Source organism: Rhinolophus sinicus, chromosome 14, assembly GCF_057876585.1.
Source record: "Rhinolophus sinicus isolate RSI-liver-muscle chromosome 14, RSI-T2T, whole genome shotgun sequence".
In the NCBI taxonomy this organism is placed as follows: Eukaryota; Metazoa; Chordata; class Mammalia; order Chiroptera; family Rhinolophidae; genus Rhinolophus; species Rhinolophus sinicus.
The window spans coordinates 113586234-113599522 of record NC_142514.1 but is presented as its reverse complement, the minus strand read 5'-3'; positions in this window follow the sequence as shown (position 1 = coordinate 113599522).

The following is a 13289-nucleotide window of genomic DNA, read 5'->3' as shown; positions in this document are numbered from 1 at the left end:
AGCATGCTCATAGATAGTGCTTTTAAATTAGGTTTCCTGTTACCTTTTAACAAGACACAATTTCTGCTTCATATCTCTTTGCTCCTGAGGCTCTTGATGATTTCAACGCGGGTTGACAAGGGAGAGACACAAATATAGATTTTGTTCTAAAGATTTTCTTACCATGGGCCTGAGATACAACAGAATGAAGACGAGCAGCAGGGCAGCAGCGTTTATGGGAGAGGCTTTGGCAGGCTGCTGCACTCGTTCTTCATCAGGTTGACCAAGCAACCTCTATGCGCCAGACTCTACTAAATCCTGGCCAAATGAAGGAAAATCAGACAGGGCTCCTGGTGCTTAAAAGTTAATAGTCTAAGACAATGCAGACTCTTCTTCCTACATACTTCCTAGGAATTGGAAGAAAGGAAATTGGACTGATGTATTTCAATGCAAGAAGCCAGTTTTATGATATAACTCAGAATGGGGCGGGAAATATTAGCATAGTAAAGCAAAGTATTAGTTCACAAGAAATATAAAGTTGTGTCAATAGAAGGAATGTTATTCCTTGTGTGAAATCAGTTTATGTAGGGGATCATCAAAGAGAAATAAATCCTCAGTTAGAACATCTAGTTGCTTTTGGAAACTCTGTGGGAGAAAAATAGCAATATTCCATAGTGGAAGTCCCCACCATTTCCTACCCTCCCTCCATCTTTAGGATCACAGCTCATCCCTCACCTTTCTTCCCTCCAGGTCCCACTGCTAGACACGAGAGACTAGAGCCAGTCTTTTTCCTGAGCAACAGGAACTAGCAGAGGTGTAAATCATTTACATTCTACAACTCAGAATCAAAAATTTGTAACACATAGCAAAGGGTTATTGAAGACTTGATTATTTCTGCAGGAATGCTTAGTTGAGATTGTGATACAGAGGATAAAGAAATACAGGTAAATCAAAGGGCAGCAGGTAGGTTTACATGGGGGTAGCATCCCCTAACAAGCAGAGAAGACTCATGTTCGTGTGGTAGTAGAGATCTAAGAAGCTAAATTCATGACATGATGCTTGATTAATTCTTCCACTACTTGATGCCATTCTCTGAAGGGCTTCTTAAAGCACTATTGATATCCAGCAGTTATTTGATTCAGAGAAAGATACAGGAGGCACGATTAGGGATAGCTTACTGAAGGGAGAAAACCACCTAGTCACAGACATAGACCCAACTGAGAAAATTATGAAATCATTTCCCAAATTACCCTCTTTCCTGAGGATATCTAGATAAATACCCTATGGGTGAAAGCCAGAAATAAAAGAGCCCATCATATGGGTTACATATTATACCTGAAGGAGAAAATGTGTAACAAGTATAAACAAGAGTCACAGGAAAACTGAGGGTTCATTTATATCTTTCAGACATCTCTCCCACTGGGAAGCCTCCTCTGAACCCCCCAAAGTATTTATCTTCCTCTGAACTCTCACGATACATCATATATAGTTTGTATTTATGTGGTTGTACTTTTAGGTTTACTTACCTATTTCCTATTCATTTATGTACCACCAGAACCTAGCACAGTGCTTGATACAGAGTTTGTGCTCAATAAATATTTGTTGACTGAATGGATTATAGGAGTTGAAGGACAGACTGGTAATGAAAATATTGCATACTGGATATATGTAGAAAACTTAGGAAATTTGAAAAAAACAATCTAAGTAAGAAGGTCTGAACTAGTAACGGAATGGAGATCATGGATGCAAGAGAAATAGGCAAGGAAACAAATGAATAAAACTTCGCTATGTGAAAGAAGAGAAAATGACCTAGAAGACTCTTAGTTTGTGAGCCAGAGTGTGGAAAGGCAACTAATCTCGAACACAGAAGAAGCACAGGCTTGTTTGGTAGGAAAACTGTTCAGATGTGGTTATGTTGAGTTTAGAGTATTATTGTAATGCCTAATTACATATGTCTCAATTGTGTATGTGGGGCTTCAGTTTTGAGAGCATCTATGGAAGTGATGAAAATTTGGTAAACACTTGTTGCAATATGACATTTGAAGACATGAGAATATTTGCTGAATGATAAAATATGTATCAAGAAGAAAATTGGATCTCCGAAAGAACCTTGGGCAATAGTTGCATTTCAGGGATTTGAGGAACACAAAGATCTAGGAAAGTATTAAAGAGTCACAGGAAGGACTAGAGTTTATCTTGATCAAAGGTAAAAATAGAAAACTTCCTTAAGCAGATAAGTGCAACAGCAAGCACAGGGTGGGCAGAATACAGGTTAAAATGTCCAAGAAATTCAGTCTTCTCTCTATTTTGCACTTATTGGGAGAAATTTTTAACTTTTAAGCAAAAGAAGACTGAAATCTAAGAGTAATATGCACTTTTTTTGGTAATAATGGTGATGGGAATGAAGGTTAACCACTAATTAATTACTCTATTTTTGTGACAGTTATAGCAGATTCACTCTAAGATGCATGGTAAATTGGAAAGATTATTGGCTTTAGAATCAAACTTGCCAGGGTTTGAATTTTATTTCAATACTAATTATATGACTTTAGGAAAGTTACTTAATCTTTGAATCTCATTTGACTCATGGGTAAAATGGAGATAGCAGTTCTTACCTGTCAGTACTGTTGTGAATATTAAGAAAATACATATTAATTATTTATCATGTCATTCATAGTAAATGATTAATACATGTCTGTCCTTCTCTCAGTTCTAAAGTCATTTAATTCTCATGAAAAGTCTCTAAAAATATACTTACATGTTCTTTTGCCTTAATACAGAAAGCTATAAGGAGCACTGATCAGGACATTACGGGTATTAATGGAAAGATATTGGGGAAGTTTGCAAAATTGAAATACCGCTCTAGGAACTGGGGAAACTCTGTGGAAGCATGCTTAGATTGGGATTTGTATAGTTGGTTCTGCCCATTCCCCAATTTCCAAAGATAAAGACAGATGTGGAGAAGGAATAAAAGCCTGTAGAATGGGAAGAAAAAAATAGGAGCCACTTGAACCCTAACTCAAAAGGACTAGAATGAGGAAATCAGTACTTTTACGATGCTTCTTCTCCTGTTCTTTTTTTTAATGCTTATCTGTGCCTGGCTTCATTCTCTTGTATTGTAAATAGATTGACTTTACTTGTAAGGAGATGTGGTTTGTTAGCAGCCAAATTATTTACTTTCTAGGTCTGTGAGAAAAGGAAAGCGCTAGCATTACAAAATTTCTGGCGAAGAACTCAGCTGATCTGGCTTACTTCCTATGGCCAATCTTGTAGTAATGGCTAGGCTATAGGGTCCTAGGACTCTCCCAATTTGAGTTGTGACCCAAATCTTGTGGACACTGGGAATGGGATCTGTTACCATAGTGTTGGAGATCATTGAGAGGATGTGACCACCTTTTGACCCTCGAGCTCTACTTGAGCTCCTCACCCCCTCCTCTGTCCTTGGAATGCACGCTCTTCCTACTGTTCTTGAGCTAGGAGCACGTCCAAGGACTTACGCGATCTGACCATTAAGTTCGCGAACTTGCCACCGTGCGCTTACATTGATTGGGAGCACTGTACAAACAGCTCGGTAAGGTTTTATAACCTTGGTATATCAGTGTCTCACAGCTGTGTTTGTGTCAACTGGTGGCGGTGTCTTGCTGAGTGGAGTGCATTATTGTTGTTGTGTGTTTTGTGTGCCGTTGTGAGAATGCCTGAGCTTTAATTAGAGCAACTAACAAACGCTAAATTTCTTGTAAACCTCAGCAAGAGTGGAAGTGAAATAAGGGACGTGTTAGTTCGAGTTTATGGGGATAATACCAAGAAGAAAACGACAGTGTACAAATGAATTAAACATTTTTCTGAGGGGAGAGAACGCATCACTGATGAAGCAAGGTCAGGGCGTCCAGTAACGAGCAGAACTGTTGAAAACATTGCAAAAATTCATCAAATTGTGTGTCAAAATCGTTGGCTAACTGTGAGAAGCATAGTAGACCAAATAAACATTGATAGAGAAGCAGTAAGGGAAATCTTTACTGAAAATCTTGGCCTGAGAAAGGTGTATACAAAAATGGTCCCGAAGTTGCTGATCAATGAACAAAAGCAAAGGAGACTCAAAGTTTGCCAAAACCTTCTGGAGAGGCAAGATGATGTTTTGGGCCTTGTTATCATTGGTGATGAAACATGTGTGTACCAATACGACCCTGAAACAAAGCATCAAAGTGCACAATGGAAGTCAGCCAATTCTCCACAATCAAAAAAGTTCCATCAGTCCAAATCAAGAGTCAAAATGATGTTAACCTTTTTTGATATTAGAGGGATTGTTTATTTTGAATTTATACCAACTGGACAAAAAGTTAACCAAGTTTACTATTTGGAAGTGCTGAAAATGCTGCATGAAAAAGTTAGACAACCTCAACTTTTCTCCAACAATTCATGGCTCTTGCATTACAACAATGCACCAGCTCACACAGCACTGTCTGTGAGGGAGTTTTTAGCCAGTAAACAAATAACCGTATTGGAACACCCTCCCTACTCACCTGATCTGGACCCCAATGACTTCTTTCCTTACCCAAAGATAAAGGAAATATTGAACGGAAGACATTTTGATGACATTCAGAACATCAAGGGTAATATGATAACAGCTCTGATGGCCATTCCAGAAAAAGAGTTCCAAAACTGCTTTAAAAGGTGGACTAGGTGCTGGCGTCGGTACATAGCTTCCCAAGTGGAGTACTTTGAAGGAGACCATAGTGATATTCAGCAATGAGGTATGTAGCACTTTTTCTAGGATGAGTTCACGAACTTAATTGTCAGATCTCATAGGTTTGAGAGAGTAAGGTGATGTTGAGACCATCTTGGATGGTATGTGCGTGTGAATACAGTTAGGGCCTCTATGGAAACGTTTAAGATTCTGGTGGGTGTGTGCGGAGATCTTCTTGTCTTATGGCCACTTGAACACAAGCTTCATAAATAAATTCCTTTGCTTATTAAACCTGCCACTTAACCAGTCTGGAGTGGCCTGCCTCTTTAATCTCACCTTGTCCACGTGTATGGGGAGGGTGGGGGGGGCAGTTTGTGAATAAACACATAGAAAGGGGTGCTAGCCATATAAAAATGAGAGCCACTACAGTGATCGTTTTGTTCTTTCTAAGCATTATTCTTATTTCTTAGCACATTAGCTAGGGCTTCCAATAGAATGCTGAATGGTAGCAGTGATAATGGATATCTTTATCTTCTTTCTGACTTTAATGGGAATGCTTTTAATATTTGCTGTAAGATTTCAATAGATACCAATTTGGGGAAGTTCTTTCTGTTCTTGTTATGCCATGGGTTTTACTTTTTTAATCATGAAAGGGTGCCATGGTTGAGGTAAACTGAATTTTTTCCCTAAAATTTTAAAGATTATTGATTTTCTCATTTAATCCAATAATATAATCAATTAATTAAATTAATATTGATAATTTTAAAAAATGTTGAATCAGTTTAGATTTTTGGGATACATCCTCTTCTTTACAATTCTTTTTAAAAAAAATTTTCTACATGCTGAATTTCATTTATTAAAAAAAGTATAATTTTTGATTCAGTGTTTACAAGTGAGATTGACCCATGGTTTTCTTTTCTTGTATTATCTCTGCCCAGTTTTGGGACCAATGTTTTTCAAGCCTTATAAAATTAGTTGGGTAACTTTCTTTTTTTTGTTCTACTCTTGAACAGTTTGCATAAAATATGGATTATTTGTTCCTTGTAGGTTTGGTAGAACTGTCTATAAATGATCTGGGCCTGGTCTCTTCATTAGGAAGAGATCTCTTCATTAGGAAGAGGATCTCTGATATCATTTACATTTTTAAACAGTTATTGGTCTACTCAGATTTTTAAACTTTGTAAACTGATTTTAATATTTAATTTTTTCTTGAAAATAGCCTTTTGATATGTTTTCATGAAAACGAACATATACTTATTTACAGCATTTTCTAGGATTATAAATGTTCTACTTTATGTATTTATATAATATGTATTATATATAATATATGTATTTATTATATATATGTTCCATTTCCCATTCTTAATATTGTTTATTTGTGTTTTATCTTGTTATACCTTGATCTGTTTTACCATATATTTGTCCTATTTCATTTGATTTTTTAAAGAACCAGTTTTTTTGCTTTTTTATTCTCTTTTTCTTTTTTGGCTTTTATCCTTGTTATATTTCTCTCTCTCTCTCTCTCTCTCTCATTCATGTTATTTTTTTTTCTTTATTTACTAGAAAACCTAACTCGTTTATTTTCAATCTTTCTTGCTTTCTAATAAATATCTTCAAGGCTATAGGTACCACTTTAGCTGTATCCCATAGCATTTGACATGTAGTAATTTTGTTGTAATTCTGTTCTAAGTCTTTTGTAATTGTCTCTTCTGATTTCCTTTATAAATTCATGAATTATATAGGATTATATTTTCTGATTTCTAAATGTATAGGATTTGGAGAGTATCTTTTTGAGGTTTATTTCAAATTTTATTATACTGTGATTGGTGAATACTGTTGGCAGGATACCAATTTTTTGTGATTTTCTGAGATTGCTTCTGAAATTTAGCACATGGTCAGTGTTTACAAATGTTCTCTGCTTGCTTCAAAGAATGTATGTTCACTGTTGGGTGCAGAGTTCTATGTGTTTGATCATGCTTATTATATATATCATGCTTATATTTTGTTTAATTTTTCAATTTCAAAGAGGTATCCAACTATGATTAAAATTATGTTATTTTAGTTAGTATTTCCTAGTTTAATATTTTCCATCTATTTAATTTCAACTTTTTTTGTTGTTATTTTGTTTTGGGTGTTTCTCTTGGTTTTTAAATCCATACGAAAAATATTTTCTTTTAAAGGATGCATTTAAAATTTTAAAATATGGTATGTCTAATGATGTATTTGGCCTTCTGCCATCTTATTTTGTGCTCTGTGATTTTTTTTCTTCTTTTATGTTGTGTTCCTGTTTTCTGTTAGATGTTTTGAATTTTTAAAAATTTATTTGCTTCATTTCCCATTTCTAATAGTTTGGAAATTAAATGTTTATTTTGATTTTTACCAGTGGCTACTCTAATAATGTTTCTCAGCAATGTCCAAAGTTTATCATTTTTCTTCTGAACAAGACAAAGTCTTTAGTTTGCTTCTCCTTCCTTTTGGGCTAGTTCCTCAAAGTTCCCATGTTATTGAACTCTAAAAATTCTATGTTAACTTGCTATTTACACCTGTGAAAATTGTTATTGTTATTTACTGTTATTTTTTATTTCATTGCTATTGTTATCTATTTTGAGATCGATTATACAGATTTTATTGCACATTTTTATTTTGCATTATGTTACTTCCTTCTAAGTTTATTTTTGTTGTTGAATGTACTCTTGTAGTTCTTTCATTGAGGTTTATAGAAGATAAACTTTCTGAATCTCTCAGAGTCTTCAGATACTTCTATTTATTCCTCATTCTTGAATGATCATTTACATGGACATAGAATTCACGATTCTGAGTTACTTTTTTCTCACCATTTTGAAGATAAATTTACCCTCTGTCTTTTGACATCTAATGTTGGTGATGACAAAACTAATATTAATATGATTCGTCTTCTTTGTAAGCAATCTGTTTTTACACTGTAGTTGTTTTTATATTAGTTTACACCTCTATCTTTATTTCAAAAGTTTTACCATAAGAGGTCTATAGGATTTGAAAGTATATCCTTCCTGTTGGTTCAACTCTTTCAATATTTAGGACTTAAGCTTCTTGAATAACGGGGATACTCAGCATTTTTCTTTAAATATTGCCTATTTACCACAATTTTTCTATTCTTTCTTTCCTGAAATCTTATTAATTATATTTAGAACTTTTGGCCCTATTCACTTGTGTTTCATATTTCTCAACCACACCCATTAAAAAACAAAAAACAAAACTCTTTGTACTACTTTATGAGAGATTGCCTCAATTTGACTCATCAATTAGTGAATTTGCTATTAGCTTTTCACTGAATGTGTTTCTTTTCATTAATGCTTAAACATCTGTTTAAATATCCATTTCTAAGATTTTTAAAATTGGTTCTTTTAAAATAACCAGCCACTCATTTTCATTTCATTATCACCTATTATTTTTTTATTAGCCTTCTGTCTTGCTTTTTTTTTGGTTCCCGTTTCCTACTTTAATTCAGAAATATTAAAAATACTTATTTTGAAGACTTTAGAGTTCTCTACTATGCTGATTTCCTTGAGTTTTCAGTGCTTCTATATTGAGTATATTGTGTGCTTTTTTATAGTGTTAATTTTCCTCAGCTGCTTTGCGATCCTTAGTTGTAAGTTTGTCTTCCTGGTTTCTTGTGTCCAATGGTTTTCAGTGGTTTCAAGAAGGCCTTAGTGCTTAACACATGGGGCATGACTTCTACTAGCTTTGGTGAATATCTTAGCTTGAAATTTCTGACCCTTGAAGATGATATTTTTTCCTACATCAGTTTATTCCATTGATCTTGGCTCACATTTATTCATTGGTGGGTGACAGATCCCCTTTGCTTGGCTTCACCCAATTGGTGCCATCCCTGTCAGCTGAGTACAAGTCCGTGCTCTACTCTAAGCATTTGGTCTGATTCTATTCCTGGTTCACTGTGAACCAATCAGCATTCATCCCTATTTACCATAGTGACTTTTAGAATGACCACACCTTTTGGGGAACAATGATTTTTCCCTTCTTGTTTGTAAGAGGGCTCAGGTGTTATAAATGAATACTGTGGTCTTAAATTGGGAATATTACTTTCACTATTTACATTAGATCTATTCATTAGAATGTATTTTTTGATATGCCAATATTGGGATACAGTTTTTTTCTCCCAAAATGATGCATCATTTCACCACAAATTATTCATAGATTAATTCACCTCTCCCTAAATGCCAATTTTATTATGTACTTGTTTCCCATAAATATTTTGGTCTAGTTATGGATTTTTTTCTGTATCACTTATATGTGACTCTCTGTACCTCTACCATACTGTTGTAATTACTGTAGTTTTATCACCTATTTTAATATGGAGTAGAGTAAGCCATCCTTTATCACTCTTCCAGGATTTCTTCAGAAATTTTCATATGCTTATTCTTTCAGCTAAACTTTAGAATAATTTTGTCATTTAAAGTTTTTTATTGTTGTTGTTTTGATTGGAATTATATACTACTTATAGATTGAACTTCCAAACTAAGAACAAGTACATATTCCTTTAATCAAATGTATTGTGACCTTTATTACAACTTCATAATTTTCTATAGGTAGCACATTACTGAGTTTATTTCTAGGAATTTTGATTGTTGTTATTATTTTTGTGCCACTGCAGATAGAATTTTGTCTTACATTATTGTCCAAATTATTTATTATTTGTATACAGTTTTTTCAGCTAAATATATTAACACTCATTTTTTCCTGGTAGATTTACAGCTCAGAATTTTGCAAATAATGATAGTTTTCTATTTTTATTGGCTAATTCTTGCAAAGTAATGTTAAATAATATTATAGAGTAGGTATTTTTTTGTTGCTTTCCAATTTAATAGCAGTGTTTTTAATTTTTTTGACTTTTGCTTTGATTTCATACTTAACTATATTAAGAGAATGTATTAGTTATGAAAGAGGACATAAATAACAACAATCCAACTAAAAGTGGCATAAAATGAGAAAAAGCCATTATTTCTCTCTCATAATACATAAAAAGGCAGAGTGCTAGAGGTAATTTGGTGATTCAATTCTATCATCAAGTATTCATGTGCCTTCCATCTTTCTGCTCTGTCATCCTCAGCATGTTGATGATGTCATGCCTTATGGTTGCAAGGTGGCTACTGTAATTTCAGGTATAATATATATGCACAGGCATATCTGGTAATAAGAAAAAACAGGTTTCCTTCAATGCACCTTGTTAATTAGTGAGGAAAACATTTCCCTAAATCTCTCCAGCAAATTTTTCTTTATTCTCCATTGGCCGGGATATTGTGTTCATATCCAAACTCATGCATGGCAAAGGAAAAGAGACCACTGTGGCATATATATATATATATATATATATATATATATATATATATAATATTATGTATTAATCATGATTCACTCCCCAAAACTAGAGAGAGTGTGGTTACATTCTCTGAACACATGGAAGGGTGAAGAACTGGACCAAATTAGAGTTGTGATTGTTGGAAAAAAGGGGGTAGGTGTAGGATAACTATTACCTAAGTAATAGTGTCTGCCACAGGAAATTCCTACCTTCATTTTTCTCCAGAGTTCATCAGTAGTTTTTGTTTGATATTTTTCAAACACTTTTAGGCAATAATCAAGCTGATCATATAATTTTTCTTCATTTACTTTTGATAGGAAAAGAATAAATTTTCTAAATTTGAACTGTTTTTTCATTTCTTGAATGAATCCAATTTGGTAACTGGATATAATTTTAAAAACTCATTTCTGGATTTTGTTTGTAAATATTTTAATTAGTATTAAAAATAAATTTTTATAAAAGAATGATATTATCATCATGGCAGCACAAGATCTCTGTCATATTTTTAACCCCTCCCAACAACAAAAATTTGGCTTCCATCCTCAAAAATATGGGATCTAGCAACAAATGCTAGGAACCCTGGGAAGAGTTTTGCCCACCTGAGTGTTGGATAACAGGCATTCAGACCTCAGACCTATATTTGGACCCTGTGGTATCCAGTGTGTGCACAGGCTCCAGATTCTCTTGGTTGAGGTCCAGGAGCCCCCAGAAAACACTTATTAGACAGTACTGTCGTAGACAGTAACCGATGGACAGGAGAACTTTTGTGGAAGTACAGGTATCCAGAGGAGTTCCAGCACACCATTGCAACAAAAATAAATACATACATACATACATACATACATATATACATACATAGATACATACATACGTGTTCTGATAATTAAGTTCACAAACTTGTTGCAATGATGTTGCTAACCTTTTTTTGTTATCAGAGGGATTATGCATTATGAGTTTGTACCAACTGGCCAAAGTTAACCAAGTTTACTACCCTGTTTCCGCAAAAATAAGACCTAGATGGACGATCAGCTCTAATGCATCTTTTAGAGCAAAAATTAAGACTTGCTATTATATCATATATCATATCATATCATATCATATCATAACATACCCCGTCTTATAGTAAAATAAGACTGGGTCTTATATTAATTTTTGCTCCAAAAGACGCCTTAGAGCTGATTGTCTGGCTAGGTCTTATTTTCAGGGAAACACGGTATTTGGAAGTGCTGAAAGGCTACGTGAAAAAGTTAGACGACGTGAACTTTTCGCCAGCAATTCATGGCTCTTGCATCACTACAATGAACCAGCTCACGCGGCACTGTCTGTGAGGGAGTTTTAGCCAGTTAATAAATAACTATATTGGAGCACCCTCCCTACTCACCTGATCTGGCCCTCAATGACTTCTTTCTTCACCCGAAGATAAAGTAAATATAGAAAGGAAGACATTTTGATGACATTCAGGACATCAAGGGTAATATGATGACAGCTCTGATGGCCATTCCAGAGAAAGAGTTCCAAAATTGCTTTGAAGGGTGGACTAGGCTCTGGCATCAGTGCATAGCTTCCCAAGGGGAGTATTTTGAAGGTGACCATAGTGATATTCAGCAATGAGGTATGTAGCACTTTTTCTAGGATGAGTTTGCGAACTTAATTGTCCAACTTTGTACATACATACATTCATACATATATACATAAATAAACAAATAAATAAAATTAATAAATAAAAAATGAGTTGGGGCACATTGGAGTAGTTAAGAACAGCTTGCCTTCATCTGCACCCCTACCCTAAAGTGACACAGCTTAGTGTCAAGAGAGATTTTACATGGAAATCATATAAAATAACCAAACAGAAGTTCTGGAACTAAAGAATGAAATGAATGAAATTAAAAATGTAATAGAGATCATCAGCAGAAGAATAGATCAAGCAGAAGACAGAATCTGTGAGATGGAAGACAGGAACTTTGAAATTATCCAGCTAGAGGAGAAAAAAGAATAAAACCATGAAGAACGTGTATATTATCAATGGGAAGCCATGAAAAGGAATGATTTATGAATTGTTTGAGTTCCAGAAGGAGAGAGGGAGAAGAAGCCAGAAAGCTTATTAAAGGAAATAATGGCTGAGAATTTCCTAAATCTAAGGAGAGATTTGGATATCCAAGTTCATGAAGCTTATAGATCACCAAAACAATATAAATAAATAAATAAATAAATAAATAAATAAATAAATAAGAAAAATAAAAAAATAAATCCTATTTAGAAGCACATTATAATGAAACTGTCAAAAATCAAAAATCATGGACAAAGAAACCCTTCAAAACATCACAAGAAAAAAAAAGAAGCTTGTAAGTTAAAAGAGAAACTCCATAATGTTATCAACGGATTTCTCAGCAGAAACTTTATGGGACAGGAGAAAGAGGGATGATATATTCAAATTACTGAAAGAGAAAAAGGCCAGCCAAGAACACCTAGCAAAGTTCTCCTTTAGAAATTAAGGAGAGGAAAAGACTTTCTCAGGTAAACGAAAGCTGAGGGAATTCATCACCACTAGACTTGCCTTATAAGAAACGCTGAAAGGAGTCTACAGCTCAAATGAAAGGATGTTAATTAGGGAAAAGCAGGTGGTTAAATGGTTGGTTATCTAAAGTCAACCAGAGCTCTCTAAAAAAAAGGAACTTAATGGGTGAAATGGCCTGGCTCTTTTTCTAGCTGTGTAGCTGGCAATTTGCTTAATTACATTACAATCAAAAAGCTAATTGTCAGGTGCTTATACCACACCAAGACTCATTGATACTCCAACTTCATGGATAAGTACTGACTTCCTGGCAGTTTCAGGGGGAAATAGTAGAATATCAGTGTAGGGAACTCTGCCCCCCAAAATAAAAAGTGATTTGACAAAGCTAGAAGAAGTTCTATGACTCCTCATGGTTTTCTCTGATTGAAGGAAGAGGAAGCATAGGGAAAATAACTCAGACTTAGATAACATATGAGGGCTTGGCATAATTTGCTGCAAAAAAACCCCAAACCTCTAGAGGTACAAGTGGAAGTACTAGTGGTACAAGTGGAAGTACTAGTGGTACAGGTGTATTAGTCAGAGTTCTCCAGAGAAACAGAACCAGTAGGAATATATATAAAATAAGGAATTGGCTCACACAATTATGGAGGGTGAGAAGTCCCACAATCTGTCTGAAAGCTGGAGGCCCAGGAGAGCTGGTGGTGTAATTCCTGTCCAACCCAAACGTTTGAGAGCCAGAGAAGCAGATGGTATAAGTC